This window comes from Octopus bimaculoides, chromosome 10, assembly GCF_046866305.1.
Source record: "Octopus bimaculoides isolate indiv1 chromosome 10, ASM4686630v1, whole genome shotgun sequence".
In the NCBI taxonomy this organism is placed as follows: domain Eukaryota; kingdom Metazoa; phylum Mollusca; class Cephalopoda; order Octopoda; family Octopodidae; genus Octopus; species Octopus bimaculoides.
In genome coordinates this window covers 54,674,364-54,693,761 of record NC_142937.1, presented here as the reverse complement: position 1 = coordinate 54,693,761, position 19,398 = coordinate 54,674,364, and the positions used below count along the sequence as shown (strand labels likewise).

At 35.2% G+C, this 19,398-nt stretch overlaps 1 long non-coding RNA gene across 1 annotated transcript; it reads left to right on the top strand.

Annotated features, from left to right (window-relative positions):
* The first annotated feature begins 4,254 nt into the window (after positions 1-4,254).
* Positions 4,255-17,793, top strand: LOC149133733 (uncharacterized). Its single transcript, XR_016243422.1, has 2 exons — positions 4,255-4,455; positions 17,050-17,793. It is a non-coding gene; the product is annotated as an uncharacterized LOC149133733 (long non-coding RNA).
* The last annotated feature ends 1,605 nt before the right edge of the window (positions 17,794-19,398 follow it).

The window sequence follows — 19,398 nt, the reverse complement described above, 5'->3', positions numbered from 1 at the left end:
AGTTATTTTACTAAATTCTTTGTTATATTTAAAGTAATTGAAAGAAATACAGTGCATCTTAAAATAAATACAGTAACAAAAGGGTTAAATGCATTTAAAGAAAGTTCTATTCAGTTGATGTTACAGGATTTCAATTTGGGTAAATACAAGCTTACTAATGTTGTATTGAATTTTATTGCCCTTAAAATTGTTAGGGTTTATTTTATACAAGTATACTTAAGCCACATTATATTAATAAAAAAAATAAAAAAAAGAAATTTATTACCATAATATCGAAGATAAAAAGTTATAGAAAATCCCTCAGATATCCTTAAAACAGTAATAATCTTATCTTTCAAAAGTTTGTTACCTTTATAATTGAAAATTAATTAAAATGAGGTAAAATATAATTTTATAAAAATTTTATTAAAACACAAATAGCTTATTATATTATGGTTTTTGTTTTGCTTTCTTTTTCCAGCTAGTTTGCTGTCAGTGTTCACCTCATGTTGTCACGACAGGAGAAGAAAGTCACAGTAGAATGAGGGTGAGGGTGGGATTTTCTTTCTTTTGTTCCTGTTTTTCTTTTTCAAACCCCTAAACAGATAAGGATTTTAAAGTCATGGCAAGAGGTCAGCAATTTTTTGGTGGGGAAGTGGTTAATTGATTATATCAACTGCAGTGCTCAACTAGCAATTATTATTAACTTCTGACAAGGATGAAAGCAAAGTCAACCTTGGAAGAATTTCAACTCAGAATGCAAGGAGCTGGAAGAAATGTCACGAAGCATTTTGTCTAGCATCCTAATGATTCTGCCAGCATGCCTCCTTCACACCCCTAAAGAAGTAATGCCTAAAACTAAAAGTGCATTTAAACCATAAATGGGTCTGAGTATTTGGTTTTATTGGTAAAAATAGAAAATATTAATTTCCATATCTTTGAGCACTGTGCTATTGTGAAGTGAAATTGGCAGAAAGGGAAGTTGAACAACCTACTACCACAGATGAATGTATAGATAGAACTCATATTACTAGTTTGTCATCATTGTTATTGTTTCTCTCTCCTGCTTGATCAACTCAAGATGACAAAATCTTGGTTGCAGAACTGTGTAAAGTGTAGCAGGTTGCAAAATATAATTTTTCATACAGATTGCCAAGTAAAAGTTGATGCTATGATTTATTGAAAGAGAAAAGCTTAGCAAGAAGGAAAAACTCTTTACGAAACTAATCTGACACCATATTCTGTACAAAAAATATGTAGAGTATATATCAAAGAATATAGGTGCAAGCATGGCTGTGCGATCAAGAAGCTAGTTTTCAAACCATGTGGCCTTGGGTTCAGTCCCACAGCATGGCACCTTTAGCAAGTGTCTTTTACAATAGCCCAGAGCCATCAAAGCCTTATGAATGGATTACGGTAGACAGAAACTGAAAGAATCTCATTATATATATGCGTGTGTGTGTCTGTCTGTCTGTGTGTCTGTGTCTGTGTGCATGTGTATTTGCATGTACCCTTGTTTTGACATCTTGTGATGGTTGAAAATGAGCATTACTACCATTCAAGTGATGCTGTTTGTTTCTAGTCTTCCGTGGAAACATATCTGGCCAAGAGGAAATATTACCTTACTTATATTACGTTATATTACAGATGACGGCTGGCAAGAGGAAAGTCATCTGGCTTCATCAAATTCCATCTGACTCATGCAACCATGGAAAACTGGACATTAAATTATGGTTGGTTCTTCAAAGAGGCAAAAAAAGTATTTTCCAATATTTTTAAATTCCTTTCATTTTTGAGAAGGAAGCACCACATGTTATGTTACTTCTATAGCAATAACCACGAATAATGAGAAAGATTAAGGTGTTAATTAAATAAATGAGAGACATGAGGCAAGGATCTGAATAAAGTGTCTATATACACCTCAGTACTTATCTTATGTGGAATGTAGCTTAAGAAAATACAAGGTTTGAAATCAAAGGCTAAAAATAACTCATAAGAATCTTATTTCTACATATTGCCCAACCTATATTTAGTAAATGCAATAAAATTTTCTGTAGAAAAACTGGAATATGATGTTGAAAATAAAAGGCTCAAAGTAAACTGCAATTTCAGTGACCCAGTCAAGAGGATAATAGTTAAAAGACTGAATTTGTGAATATTTATTATTGTAAATGATGTAATACCATGTGACAAGATGTTATCTACTGGCAGAATACTTCTGTAGTGGGAATTTGTAGAGATTAGTTCCAGAATCTGGGGGAGAAAGGAACACCCCATGTCACTGTAGAAGTGCTTTGGAAGAAAATTGTTTAATCATCAGAAGTTTATATCTTCCTTCTTGGTCACATTCTTCAGTTGGTCTCAGGCATCAAGGAATTACAAGAAACTAAATCATTCAGCATTATTTCAGTACTGAAACTAATGGCTGAAATATAAAATAAACTGAGGTGTATATAAACGCTTTATTCAGATCCTTGCCTCATGTCTCTCATTTATTTAATAAATGTCTTCATCTTTCTCATTATTCATAGTTATTGCTATAAACTTGTGAGAAGAGTAAAGGACTGGCAGTGAGGAGCTTTGCTGTAAACTCCAAATTGAAGTAACTTGTCCCTTGATTTGTCTCTGATACAAATGTCATTGTTTCCTCTGAAAGATATGGCAACTATGGAAAGCAACTTTCATAACAAAATCATTGAAACTTATCTAAACCAGCATCATACTTTCTAAATAATTTTTTGATGCCATCAACATCTGTAAACATTAAAATATTGGTTTAAATGAATTATATGATGAATATGTAATTGAGGAACCAATTATTGATATTTCTGAGAGTAGTTGGTAGCCAAAGTATAGAGCATTGTCTGAAACTATCACAATAAATGTGAGGTGTCTTGAAGATGAGTTCTTGTACCTTTTCCATTCCATGTGGCAATACTCACACAGAATGAGATTTTTCTTTTTTAATTGATCTTAACTTAAAGAAATGAAAGAAATTACCTGCGTGGGAACTCAGTCAAAACAGAGCTCCAAAGATGTACATACCAACTTCTTAGGATGATGTCTAACCATCAACAAATTCCTCTTAATCAAGAAAGTAATACCCAAAGATGGTTGGTAAAGGAGAGAAATTGCATTGGTGGTGACTGCCAAGCCTTGGGATAATAAATATGGTGTGGTTAAGAAGCTCAATTTGCAGCCACATGGTTTCAGGTTCAGTCCCACAACATGGCACCTAGGTCAAGTGTTTTCCGCTATAGCTCCAGGCTCACCAACGCCTTGTGAGTGAATGTAGTAGATTGAAACTGTGTGGAAGTTTATTTTATATGTGTGTGTGTGTGTGTGTGTGTGTGTGTGTGTGTGTGCATGGTTAACCCCACTACTGCTTGACATGTTGGTTTGTTTACATCCATGTAACTTAATGGTAAGTACCAAATTTTAAAAAAAGTACTGAGGTTGATTTGTTTGGCTAAACCTTTCAAGGTGGTGTCCCAGAGCACACAAACTGAATAGGAACTATAAAGAAAATTCCTAATTAGGAATTAAAGAGCTAATTAAGTGATTTCTTATTAAATAGGTTTCTACTGGATCTATATCAACAAAACATTTACATAAGAGAGTATTTAGGTAATAACTAAATCTAAAGCGATCATTTGAAATATTTGGAAACACTACTTTCACCAGCCAACCCAGCCACCTGTTTTGCTTCCTCAGAAACCACCATATCACAGAGCAAGAGACTCTATAAAGGACTTTCTCCAAGTTAATGTTTTTTCAAGTACAATGAGCATCAGTAGTACTTGTCTCCAATACAAAACCAAACAGTCTCTCGTCTAGTCTAATTCTGTGTTTAATTAATCGGGTTATAACTCTTTCTGTAACTTTCATGACTGGGTCAAGCAATTTGTCGTTTCTGTAAATACTTCTGTCTAAGGCATCTCCTTGTAGTAGTTAACTATAATGCTGCTACACCAGTCACTGGGTATTACACTGGGTATTCCTGTATAACCTGATGCACTTACAGGCGACTAGGTCTATATAATATACAAAGCATATATATGAAACACATCTACAGGGCAAATAAATGTTGTTACAATGAATGACTGAACATATATTCACAGCAATGATAAAACAGGAAAGTTAGTGGTTATGTCTAGCAGTATAACTGGATTAGCTACCTGCTAGTGATGAAATAGCTCTATTTATAGTTTATCTGTTCAAGAAAAAAGGGTGTGAAAAATAATGTGTTAATCATATCCTGGTTATCAGATGTCCAAATGGTCAGCTTTTTTTTATTATGATGTTATCAGCATTTGGGCAAATTGCATTTGTGCTGATACAGTGATATCTGCTTGGGATCAGATTGGCTAAATGACTGCTGGCATCACTGATCTCCAACACAATTCCTGATTGTGAAACTTAGCAATCTGATTTTGATTCCAGCTGTTTGTGGTTGCCAAATATTCCTGCTACAATGTAAATATGCATTTTTTATACTTTGTATGTTTCTCTGTTTTCCTTGTCACACCAACTCACAAATCTCTCTACTGTCTCCTTCCCAGCCACATCATTTCAGGTTCAGTCCCACTGCATGACATCCTGGGCAAGTGTTTTCCACTGAGAAAAGCCTTGTCATTTACTTTAGTAGATGGAAACTGATAGAAGTCTGGCATATATGTGTGCATGTATGTATGTATGTGAGTGGAGGGAGTTTCTTTGTCCCTCACCACCGATTGACACCTGGTATTGATTTGTTTATATTCCTGTGATTTAGCAGTTTGTCAAAAAAAATTGATAATATAAATATCACACTTAAGAAAAATAAGTACTGTGGTCAATTTCTTTGACTAAACCTTCAAGGCTGAGCCCCAGCATGGCTGCAGTCCAATGACTCAAGCAAGTAAAAGATGAAAGATACAGCAGTTTGTAGAACAAACAAGAGAAATAGAACTCAGTACATGAGGATGTATATGTATTTTTATTATTTTTAATCAGCAGAAAGTGACAAAAGTGACTCAAGGGCCAAGTGCTTGTACGTGTAAACACACACACACATACATACAGAGCTGAAGACACACACAGACAAAATAGAAATGCAAGCAAACTTTCCACAAGCACACCCATACATATGTAATCCATGTCATTTATACATTCAGTTATGAGAGACAGTTTTCAAATTTGTATGTTGTAATCATGTGAAATAGATGTTTTTTTAAGAGCATATTTTAGTTCTTGTACGTAAGAAACCATTGCTTTCTTCAGTTTGATAACAGCTCTAGTATGAAACTGTAGTCCCTTGAGTAACGTTCATAGTCAGCTAAGAAAATAAAAAATTATACATGCAAACACATAAACAGACACAACACAGACCATACAAACACACCCACATATGAACATATACACAACACACACACACATATATACACATTCAAACAAACAGACTATACAAACACCTCCACACACTCACTACACATATTCACACACATCTATGTACATAAGTGATAAAAAAAATTAGAGTTAATCATAAAAAGAATACTACTGTTTTGCTCCTATGAGCTTACCTTGGAAAAACATGTATATTTAAATACAAATATATATGAATGTATGTGTGTGTGTCTATAAATACACACACTCATATATAATACATACATATATATGTATGCATTATGTATGTATGTATGTATGTATGTGTGTATGTATGTATGTATGTATGTATATTTCTATCATCACCATTTAGTGTCTGTCTTCTATACTGGCATGGTTGGACAGTTTGACGGTATCCAACAAGCGAGAGGGCTTTATCAAACTCCAATGTCTGCTTAATATACATAAATATTTGTATGTATGTGTAAATTATACACACACACACATGATCAATATTATCATTTTCATGTTCACTTTTTCTTTTCATCAGTGAGACAGACAGGACTCACTGGGGCAGATTTTCTACAACCAGATGTCCTTCCTGCCACCAACCCCCCACATGATTGGACATGTTTCTATGGAGATGGGAACCAAACAACACTGCTTCTAGAATGTCTTCACAACTATTGAGGAATATGAAGATAACGAAACGCAAACATATGTGCACGTGTGTGTGCACACACACATATACAGGGTGTCCTGAAGTTAAGACAACTGAAGTTTCAGGCTTTAATAATTATCAACAAATGTGATAAGATATGAAAATTATACAACATTATAAAAGCTTAGTGTCTTCTTTTTGTTTCAGACTAAATAAATTCAGATTTATAAATTAGATAATGGCTATAGACCGAAATACAATCATAAACCCATGAAGGAGGTGAAGGTAATTCAGCTATGGCAAAAAAGCTTAAATTAACCGAACAGCCTGGAAAATCATCAAGAAATCTCAAGAGACTGGTTCCACCACTGACTGACCTGGACGTGGTCAAAAAAGAAGTATGCATACCCCTCAGCATATCAAAAATTCCAGAGAAAAGATACAGCAAAATCCTCCTCGTTCCATCAGAAGACTGGCTGTCACAGCAAAAATAAGTTCAATATCAATGTATCAAGTGTTGAAGGAGGATCTCAAGACCCACCCCTACAAGAAGATCTGCAATCATGAGCTCATGCAAGATTATAATACCATGAGATTGGAGTGAAGGCATCTTATCCTGTGTCAGATTGCTGAAGGCATACTGCCCAGCCTGGTATTCACTAATGAAAAGAAATTTGACATCAAACAGATAGTAAACCATCAGAATGACCAGTTTTGGAGTGTATCAGACTCTGTCAAGGGTAGACTCATAAAAATTCACAGCAGTTATGGTTTGGGCAGCTGTGACAGCCACTGGAAGGTCTCTCCTCATTTTTGTGCTTTCAAGTGTTAGAATTAACACCCAGTGATACATTAACGACATTCTGGAAGCTGAACTGCTTCCATGGGCAAATGAGCACTTTCAAGGCACACCATGGATTCAGAAAAACATTCTGTCCTTCATAGTCAAGAATGTATGGCCCTCAAGAAGCCACGATCTGAACCCATTGGATTTTTCTGTTTGGTCCATTTTGGAGACAAGGGTCTTGAGCACGTCTCATACTTCACTCAATGCTCTGAAGGCAAAACTGCACCAGGAATGGGCTTCGATTCTGCAAGAACAGCTGTGTGCTGCATGTGAAGCATTCACACGCAAGAGAGAGAGAGAGGGAGAGAGATAGAGGGAGAGAGAGAGAAAGGGAGAGAGAGAGAGGGAGAGAGATAGAGGGAGAGAGAGAGAAAGGGAGAGAGAGAGAGGGAGAGAGAGAGAGAAATACACAAGCCTCTCTCAGTTTTTGTCTGCCAAATCCATGCACAAGGATTTCTTACCCCAGGGCTAACCCTAACCCAGGGCTATAGTCAAAGACACCTGTCTAAGGTGCCACATGATTTTACTAAGCTCAAAACACTTCTATGATTGCCACTTCATCCTCACTCATCACCCCCTCCATCCTGCTAATGAACAGCCAGCACAGCCTCTCCCAGGTTACCTCTACTGCCATCCAACACCTCTTCTTATCTCTGGGGTACTCTCTAGCCCTTTCTTTTGACCATACTGCACTTATTGCCCCCATTTACTGCTTCTCCATACCCCTTTCTCTCACCATCCTCTTTCCACTGCCTTCCCTGCTTGGATGTTTTCACTGTATTCACTTTCCCTTACATATATGCCACTCTCCAACACCTCTAGATTCTCTCTTTCTCTGCACTCACCCACTCTTCTCTCACTCTCTTTTCTCTCTCACTATTTTTATCCCTCAGCTTTTCCACCTCCTCATAATCTATCCTTATCTCTCCCCACTCTGACCTATCTCTACCAACACCTACACCTCTTCTTTAAGAATTCAGGATTTCTCTCCACTCCTGTCTGTCTATTGCTCCATTCCTGTCCTCTTTCTCTCAGACCTCCCATTCATTCTCACCTTTTATAATGTTGGATGCCCCACCACCAACAACAAGCCACAATATCACCTATACACTTTGCTGATGATTATATCTTAGAAGTCTGTGTAGTCCTCTGGTGCATGACCTCCTAACAAACCGTTCAACCCATGCCAGCATGAAAAGCAGATGTTAAATAATGATGTGTTTATGCACACACATACACACATGTATGTGTATATACATGTATATGTGTGTGTGTGTGCATCTACACACACACACACACACACACACACACACACATATATATATATATATATATATATATATATATATATATATATATATATATACATACATACATACATACATACAATACACACACACTTACATTGTGTGTATAAATGTATGTAAGTATATGTATTAAAAATTCAAAAGAAGAAATACAATAATATTCTGAAATACAAAAATCTTGTTTTGTTGTGTATGTGTGTGTTTGTATATGTATACGCACGTGTGTGTGTGTGTGTGTCTTTAGTGATTTACATATATCCACAATCAAGAAAATAGAGCAAAATCTACTTTATTTATTCATTTATTTCATTCATTAATTTCATAAATCAATATATTTTTTCATTGGTTTGTTATTCTGTTCATCAAAAATTGTCAAAATGTGTTTCCTTCCACTCCACGTTTCTGTTGGATTAAATTTCATTAATTCAATTATATTTAGTAGTTAAAGTTTTGCAAAGGAATTTCACACATATTTTTGTTGCTAGCACACGGACAAATGAAGCTTGATATCGTAAATAAATATTGGAATAATCTTCCAAGAAATGAAGAAAAAAACCCAAATATTTTATAATAAATAGAAATGAAAAAGAGATGTAAATTATAGAAGAGATTAAATAGAGATGATATTTAGATAGTAAAGATTTCTATTGCAACATTATTTGGAGTTATTTATGTCTTCTTCATTATTTGAGTGAGTGAATTGTCTTCTGCAGGAATTGCAGTATGTTTCAAAATATTTAGCTTCTTCATGTATTTCTGAGTTGAAAAAAGAAAACTACTTAGATGTTGATTTTGTTTCATCCATACAGAAGTAATTAAACATACATACAAACAAACACAAGTATGTGTGTTTTAATAAGTTTTAATAATAATAAAAAGTTTCAATAAGCACACACACACACACACACAGATGTGTGCTTATTAAAACTTTCACATTTACTTCAAAGTTGTTTTGCTTACTTTTATTCGCAAGTCATAGTCAACCTTTTCCTTGCAAAAGTTTAATAACAAACCTGGACTCTACAAAAAGTATTGAGTGATCCTTCAATTTCATGTTAAATTGTTTTTATGTATTACAACTTGACATAAAATCAAACATTAATACACATACAGACATATGCTTCTTCCCTACATATTTGCAACCATATCAGAAACTTTTTTGATTGAAACAAGAAGCCAGTTGGACAAATTTCTTTATTTTATTTGGTTTTAACCCTTTATATTGGAAGCTCAAACTTTACTGAAATGCCAGTCATATGCTGGTATCAATTTATATTCCAGTGAAGCCTCCTACATGTGAATGAAAATATTGGAGTACCTATACTGAGACTCACATTTTCACTCACACCTAATTAAATGTTGGCAAAATAACTACCAGTAATATACTGGGATTGATTCCTATGATGGCACCATTATCTTAGCAAAGGTCTACTTTGTTCCTGGTTTCAAGAAATTATTTCAAAGATGGCAGGGTGTTTTATTCCACTTTTACTGCTACATCTCTGGACAATATACAGTGACCTGAATCTTTACCCACACCTACCCTTCCCCCTTATCTGAAAGCTGAAAACCAATTGTTCTGATCCCTGCAGGGGATGGATACATCTGACTACAAAACATCAAGCATTTGATTTTATCATAGAAGTAGGAAATAAATTACTAATTTTTCATCACATTATACACATGTTACATCTCATGTTATATACACATAAATAGCATAGGCTAAAATGTGGCTTTGTGGTAAGAAGTTTGCCTCTCAACTGCATGGTTCTGGGTTCAATCCCTCAGCATGACACCTTGGGCAAGTGTCTTCTACCAAAGCCTTGTGAGTGGATTTGATAACTGGAAATTGAAAGAAGCCTGTCATTATGTGTGCGTGTGTGCATGTCTTTATGTTTGTCCTCCATCACTGCTTGACAACTGGTGTTGGTTTGTTTATGTCCTCATAACTTAGTGGCTCAGCAAAAGGAACCAATAGAATAAGTACCAGGCTTAAAAACAAAATAAGTACTAAACCCTTCAAGGCAGTGCCTCAGCATGGCTACAGTCCAATGAGTGAAACAATAAAACATAATAATAGATCATACATTATATACACAAATTACATCATGTGCTGCACTCATATAAGAACTAGAAGGACTTACACTTCTAATTTGTAAATTAGTTCCCAAAAATAAGAACTGCTAATTCCTAGTTTTAGGAATATAACATTTATCAATTATTTTTCTCTAGAGTAATATGTCCCACCATCACTATCAATAATAATAATAATGCAGTACCAGGCAGTGGCTTTCATGGTTTCTCATCTTAACTGAGTGGAAGTATTATCATGTATATTGTTTTGTCTTGGTATAAAAGATGGGCTACAGTAAATATTCTGCTCAATACCACAGATTTGTTTGTCAGTTGTTTGACCTTAACCAGTTGAGCATGTCCCTTGGTGGCTGACGATATGTGCATCTCTGATCACAAGCAGAAATAGTGAAGGAGCATCATAGCCATGTGTTGAGAGGAATTCTTTAGGGTTTGAATAATTCACCTTTGGAAACATGGGTGTTTCGTTCAACGCCCTTAAACAACCCTTATTCAGGGACCTTTTGAGTGGAATGGGCTACTTGACTTGGAGAAAATACTGGCTGGGCCCCCACCTGCAAGGTCATGCGCTGTTAATCATGATATGAGATCACCATGTCGTGCACATATGGTTGTGATGCATGTGCCTGGTGTCCCCTTATCAGATGGGTAGTCAGATTGTGTTTAAAACCAGTTTTTACAGTTAAAACATAATTCTGACTATATAGCATGAATCTGTGAGGTCAGTGAGAGATTATTAGTTATATATATATATAAAATGGAACAAAAATGCAATACAGGACAATAAAACATTCGAACAGATAGACGATACAAAGGCAGATAGGAGAAATAAGAACTAGGACAGAGATAAAAGAGAAGGCCTAGAAATGTGAGAGAGAGAGAGGGAGGGGGAGCGAAAAAAAGAAAGCATGAGTGGGACTTCAATATAGAGTAAGAGTCGTACAAAATTTAGATACATTCCTACTATAAGGTGAGCACAGGTGTGTGTGTATGCCACTATATGTATATATGAATATCAGAAACGGAACAAAAACGCAATAGAGGACAATAAAACATTCAGACAGATAGACGATAGAAAGGCTGACAGAAGAAACAACAATTAGAAGGACAGGGAAATAAGCTGGGTCATTCATAGCCTTCTTTCATTAGTCAAGTTTACCAGAAGTCCTTACTGTTTCAGGCAGTTACATTTGAGACAGTTCAATCTGGTTGCCCCAAAAAAAGTCTAAGCTAAGAGCATTAGATTTTTTTGTAAGAAAGCTAGCGAATGTGTGTAGCAACAAAGACAAAAAATGAAGAACTTGGCACACAATTACAAATACAATTAACAAGAAAATAACATCAGGTGCCTTTCAACTGATAACGAAGGGAGATAAACGAGGGGGAAAGGGGGAAGTAAAGAAAGAAAGGGCCCAGAAATGTGAGAGAGAGAGTGGAGAGCGAGAAAACGAAAAGAGGAAGAAAGTATGAGGGGGACTAAAAGATAGAGTAAAAGAGTCATACAAAATTTAGATAAATACCTATTAAAAGGTGAGCACAAGTGTGTACATACACTGCTATATGTATATATAAATATAAAAATGGAACAAAAATGCAATAGAGGACAATAAAACATTCAGAAAGATAGACAATACAAAGCAGACAGGGTATACATATATATATATATATATATATATATACATATGTACATACATATATATATATAATCATCATTTAGGGCCCATGTTACATTCTGGTATGCGTTGGATAGTTTGACAGGATTTTCTGAGTCCAAGAACTGCATATGCTCCAATGCCTACTTTGGTATTGTTTTTACAGCAGGATGCTCTTCTTAACAACAATCACTTAACAGCATGCACTGGGTGCTTTTGTCATGGCACCAGCACTAGTGAAGTTGCTATGCAGCTTGCAAGATTACAAACACTGAGAAGTTGTTTATACAAGATGACATCTCATATGATAGTATGAGAGGAGCCAAAGCTTATTCTGCTCTGGCACCAGCCTGAGATTAGACAGGAGACATTTGTTCTAGAATCAAACCATGGTCCACATGGCTGCAAAAAGAACTTATTCATCTTATAGCCCTGCTATAAGGTTTGGCTTGTATCTAAGACTTACACATCTTCAATTATGTAATTCCAAAAACATTTCTTGATTTGATAAATCAATTTATCAATAAAGTAATAAATTGATGGGAGGACTGTCTGATGATTACAAAACTGTGTATATCTAGGAAATCAATAAGACATCTATTGATTAAAAGAGATTGGCAAAGACGAATATCAAAAGAAAATTACAACATCGAAGACAGACTTTTCTGGTGTGTTTTTCTGTTTGATTAATTTTTCACCAATTAAAATTACTGGTTACAGTGATATTGAACAGCTATTAGCAGATTTTGATAATTATAACAATAAATTCAACTGATCAACATGACATGACTTAGTTCTCTCTCTAAGGTGTGAGGCCAACCACATGGTACCTTAAGGTGTCTTCTGCTGACCAAATCATTATGAGTACATTTGGTAGATAGAAACTGAACAAAAGTCATCCTGTGTTTGTGTTTGTGTGTGTGTGTGTGCATGTGCTTTCTTGGCATCACAGGATAGTTATTAAGTGTCTCCATCATATCAGCAGAGTCCCTCGTTTTCAGTCTTTCATGAAAACATCCCTGGCCAAGGGGAAATTTTACCTTACTTGAAACAGGTGAAGGTTGACAACAGGAAGGACATCTGGCTGTAGAAAATCTGCTTTGATGAATTTTGTCTGGCCTATGCAAACATGGAAAAGTGGACATTAAAACAATGAGGATGTTGTTTCATAAGTCAAACTGAAAACTTTAATCTAAAAATCAAGAATAATCTCAGTGAAATTTTACTAACCCTGACTGAACTAAACACATTTGACATGCAGAGGTCAGTGATGTCAAAGGTCAATGACAGAGGTTATCTACTGTTGATGTTTAACATCTCTGAACTCTGGAGGAATGATCACAAGAGAACATTTAACTGTGATTAAATAGATCTAAGAATAAATCTGTTTAATATTTCCTGTCATGGCCATCCTGTCTTATTGTTCTTTTGTTGTATACCCCAGACTATGTTATCAAATATCTCCTTTTACTGTGTGATCTGAAAAAGATCTAGCTGTAATTTCTGATAACCATGAAGAAGCTCCCTTTGGAGGCTGTCATAGTTTAATCCCAGTTCAACCTTGATCAAGCAAATCTATGATTAAAGGCATTCCAACTATGACTATCTCATCTGATTTTGGTAGGTATCTAAGTCAATATTATCTAATGTATTCATTTCTATTTAAAGACAGTGAAATGTAATCTGAAATAGATTTTACAGTTGCTTCTAATAGGTCGAGCAACTATCTTACTGGTGTTGGTAGCCATGTTGAATGGAAGTGGTTTTTTGTAAGACAGAATCTCTTTGAGATCATCTGGCCTTTACTAACCAAAGAATTACTAACTTGATGCACTAATTAATGAGAATTATGATAATTATAATGAGGATTTTAAATGCTGATGCAAAGCCAGACATTTCAGGAATGAGTGTAGTCAACTGAAGTACCAGTCAAATACTGGGAGTGATTGTTTTATAAACCCTGGAAAGGCAAAGTTGACTTTGGCAGGCTTTGAACTCAAAACATACAGACACAACTAAATAGTCTAGTGTTCTATTGTTTCAGCTAAAACTAGTTCCAAAATCTCTGGGAATGGAAGAAGAAATGTGATGCCCCTTACATATAGTAGTTAGGTTTTCGAAGAAGCTTCCATTTTAACTTGAAACAAAATAAAGACAAGCATCACAACAAACTGAATATCTCAAGCACTTACTCACAAAAGTCTTCTCATAGAAAGAAACTATTTCTCCCTCTTCCAGTAAACATTGTTTCCACAGTATTGTAAGAAACAACTAAACACAAGATTTCATTGCTATCGTCATCACCATCACCAGTATAATTATTTGGTGTAACACTACACAAAACACTTTCATTTAGTAATGGCATCTTAAATAAACATCACACTAATTTTGCTTTAACCTGAATCTTAGTTTTCATGAGATATATTTAGTTGTTTATTTAATATAATTACACACTCATTAAATTGATATATGTAGCAAAGTACTCCACAGACCCATGTACTTCAACATAAACCTGAGGTAGAGTTAGTGTGACAGCATATGTCAAGGTTGGACCACTTAAATTACTGGTACAATTCATTCAACACAGTTTCTGTCTACTCCAGGCCATGGTAAATATTTGTTCAACATGTCACATAACTTGGGATTGAACCAGAAATGTCATGATTACAAAATAAACTTCTTAAACATTCAGTCAAGCTACGAGTCTGTAAATATCAGTTAATGACCAATAATTAATTATATCAATTAGCCAAGAAATCTCAGCATGAATGAAACTTCAATATTTTTATATAACTAAGACAACAGCAATAAATTGAATTGAAAATATTGTCTTATACAAAACTTTAATAATTAATAAATGATAAATACACAAAACAATTTTTCCTGTTATATCTGTAAGGAAGTACATTGTGATGTTCATGCCTTTCCTAAGAATATTTACAAGTGAAATAAACTTGAACTATTGACCTTCAATGGTTCCTTAAAAATCAGTGATGCATAACACGATCCAGGTGGATACCCATTGGCCCATAACTAGTTTTATGTCCCATTGTTACATAATGTAATTAAAAGTAAATTTATATTTAATGGTCCACAACATTTTCCTTATGAAACGTCTTCTGCAAAATGTTATATATCACTGCTTTAGAACATTCATGTGGAGGCGCAATGGCCCAGTGGTTAGGGCAGCAGACTTGCGGTTGTAGGATCGCAGTTTTGATTCCAAGACCAGGCACTGTGAGTGTTTATTGAGTGAAAACACTTAAAACTCCATGAGGTTCTGGCAGGGGGTGGTGGAAAATCCTGCAGTACTCTTTCATCAAAACCTTCTCTCACTCTTTCTTGCTGTTTCTGTTGTACCTGTATATCAAAGGGCCAGCCTTGTCACACTCTGTGTCATGCTGAATCACCCCAAGAATTATGTTAAGGGTACACGTGTCTGTGGAGTGCTCAGCCACTTTCACATTAATTTCACGAGTAGGCTGTTCCGTTGATTGGATCAACTAGAACCGACGGAGTACCATAGAACATTCATATTTGTCATGATTCACCAATAAATTTCTGGTTGATAGTTCTAAGGGAACAGTAAAGCAAGTTGTGATACTCATTACAATCCTCCAAGAGCGTTTTGAATTGAGTTCAGGAGGAAATTGAGACAACTGAGCAGGGAAGGGTGGATGTACTCAACAGTGTTCCTCATGTAATAATAATTATCATTATAATTGGATCATTAACCCTTCATGCCCACTAATTATGTTTAATTAAGCAATTATGTTAATAGCCATCATGTGAAACCCTGTGTTTTTAACACACAACTCTATGACAAGTTTCTCAGACATTTTTCCATCTAATGCTATTCTATATTTGTATATACATTAAACAATGTTATACATTTGTATACGCATTATCTGATATGCTCACAGCTATTGTTAAGCACAATATACAGACAAGAACTACTTAACTTTAAAGTGTTGTAACACCAGTATTGTAAAACAATTAACTCAGCATATCTAGCAATTATTTCTTTCTCTCTCCATTTAATCTTTTGTTCAATAAGAGAAACAATTGAGTCAGTGGTCATGTCATGACACAACATGAACCAGCGTTCTTAATGCTGTATCTCTGTAACTTAGCAGTTCAACAAACAGATTTTTGATCAATAAGATCAGCTAAATCCTTGCAGATAGTGCCTGCACCATGATATCTTCCAGGCATATTTCTCTCAATAAGGCCAATAAACTGTTTACAAGTGTTAAAAGATAAAGGTATCTGTGTATTCAAGTGAGGCAAAATTTGAAAGGTGAAACAAAACCATTAGATAAATAATGAAACTAGTGGACACAGCTGGAAGGAAGTAGATGTTTGATAAAATAATGGTGGATTGATGGCCAAAGTGGTGTGCTATAGAGTCAAGATAGTTAACAGTATGTAAGAGATAGTACTAGTTTCAATGGTTGTAACGATGGTAGTGGTAATGGCTGCAGTTGTTCTAGTTGTTAGTAATTTATTACAACATGAAGATATTACGAGGGAGAAGTATAACCTTTTAATGTGAGGGAGACATAGACATGTACAATAACCCTTTGGGTTTTAAAAGAAGGTTTATCTAGAGTCTAAAATATTAATAAACATCTTTTATCATGGGATAATCTGATGTAGATGTTTGTTTCCAAGGGATATATCTAGAGTTCAATGGTGTTATTTTTCATGATAGCCTCACAGAAAAACTTCTTTCAACATTATTATTAAAAATTTGCCAGAGTATAGACGAGGTTAGATCAACCACACCAAATTTTCAACTTTGTACCATACAATAATGAGGTACTATTAAAGTTGCAATATAGCTGTGACCTGTTTCTTCACAACACTAGAAAAAGTATTTGAACTCATGATTTTGTAGTTTATTTCCATGGTCATTACAATACTTGAGTGGTAGTATCAGTTTGAAGCAAGGTGTCACAAGCAAGTCACACATCATCACACACTGACAACAAGCATCAGTCACACAGTGAACAAACATTAATCATGCATCACATCACAAAATCAACATACATCTACCACACATTGCCACACACAGACAACAAATATCTGTAATAGGTTACAACTACCTAACCTGGTTCTTTCTTTTTTTTCTTTTCTCTGTAGGGATGCAAGTTCCTGGCAAGCAGAGTCTGTGATATGGGTTCAATTCCTGTGATAGCTAGGGACTGTACATGAAGAGAAATCCTTCGCCAATCACCCAACAACACAGATATCTCATGAAGTGTCACTTCTTGCAAACAGCTGGAAGTCTTGCACAAAGACAGAGATGTTTGCAAAGAACATTCTCAGGATTGGGAACCTAAATATAAGTTCTTTATCAATACTGGAACATAGCTGTGTTCCTAAACTGAAAGCAAACACATTAAAGAAGCAGACAGTCTTTATATTCTCTAGTTGAACTTTGTGTTTTCCTCAGAGAGGGAGTGGGGGTGTCAAAAAAGAAGCCATCACATATTGTGTAACTGATTAAATTGACACTAGTATATGACTGGTACTTATAAACAATAGGGAAAGTAAAAACACAATTGGTTCGGAATAGATTTAAAATCTCAATGAAGACGTATTATCTATGGTGCAGGTATTAAAGCAGAATCATAGCAGAATCATTAGAGTCTTGTACAAATTGACCCACAGTTGTTGTTCTGACTCACTCTGCTCCGACTTCAAAGCAAGATGCCATACACTAAGTGTCCGAGCTCATATTCTGACAGTAACCCCTGAAACAATAGTGATGTGGAGAGAAAAGAGACTTGCATTACAGAGGATATTGTAGTCGTCCTCATAAAATCCGACCCAGGTCTATATATTAAGACGCAGGATCATTGAGTGAAGTAGGTTTTATGAGTATGAAGAATTAAGATTTTAAGAGCAAGATGACGTTGTCCTGTCCAGACCTCTCTTAAAGTCATTAGCAATTTATTTGAAACAAAAGTTTTATACAAGAGGAAATCAAAGTTAGTCAACAGACCCGATCCATCAACATCTCTCTATGATATGACAATTGTTTCTAATATAAATTTCAAAGCCCAGAAATTTGGAGGAAGGTTAGCTCAATTAATTCAAATCCAGTATTAATCCCAGAAGGATTAAAGGCAAAGTTGACCATGGCAGGATTTGATGTAAAGAACAGGAACAAATGCAAGGTATTTTGTTCGATGTGCTAACAATTCTGCCACTCTTCAGCATTGCTAAATAGCAATGATTTCAAATTCCAGCAGAACAATTTTAAGGGAGAGAAGTAGTTAATTACATCAACCACAGATTTTGGCTCAGTTATCAACATCAAACATAAAGAGTCAGAAGAAATGCCACTAAGCAATTTGTTTAGTATGCTAATGATGCTGTCAGCTTGCCACCTTAATAATAATAATAATAATAATAATAATAATAATAGTCCTTTCTACTAAAGGCAGAAGGCCTGAAATTTGGGACAGGAGGGAACTTGTCAATTGCATTAACCTCAGTGTTTCACTGGTACTTATTTTATTGACCCTGAAAGAATGAAAGGCAAAGTCAACCTCAGTGGAATTTGGACTCAGAATGTAAAGACAGACAAAATGCTGCTAAGCATTTTGCTTGGTATGCTAATGATTCTTCCAATAACAATCCTTTCTATTACAGACACAAGGCCTGGAATTTCAAGGAAGGAGGCTCGTCAATTACATTGACCTCAATACTCAACTGGTACTTATTTCTTTGACCCCCAAAATGATGAAAGTCCAAGTCAGCCTAGGCAGAATTTGAATCAGTACGTAAAGAAGGTCAAAATGCTACTAAGCATTTTCTCTAGCATGCTGTCAATTCTGCCAACTTGCCACCTTAATACTAGTCTAATTTTGGCACAAGACCAGTGATGTTAAGAGGAGAGATTAATTGAGTGCAGCATCACTAATACTAGTATTTATTTCATTGACCCCAAAAAGATGAAAGGCAAAAATTGACCTCAGCAGAATTTGAACTCAGACAAACAAAAACTGCTAAGCATTTTGTTCAGTATGGAAATGATTCTGCCTCATAACTAACAAAACATCCAAAATGTTATTTGACAAAATGTTTCTGGTACATATAGCAAGCAAACAGTCAATTGCTTAAGCTTTTAGTGATCAGAGGTATCTATCAAAGGTTGACTGATTATATTCATTTTTGGAGAGAGGACAGTTAATTATACTGATTCCAGTACTCAGGGCGTATTTTTTATTTTTTGAGATCCAGAAGAATGAAAACCAAAGTCAACTTCAACAGAACTCTGACTGTGAAGAACTAGAACTAAACACCACAACATTCTGCTAGTCCACCACCACCACCATCCTATTGATATATAAAGAGAAAATTTTTATATATGTGACTTAACTATTTTGAAGAGATAAAGAGGACACTTTTAATAAGGAACTGCTAGTCAAAAATCCTTAAACATATTATTTTAACCAAAAGATATTAGAAAAATAATTACTA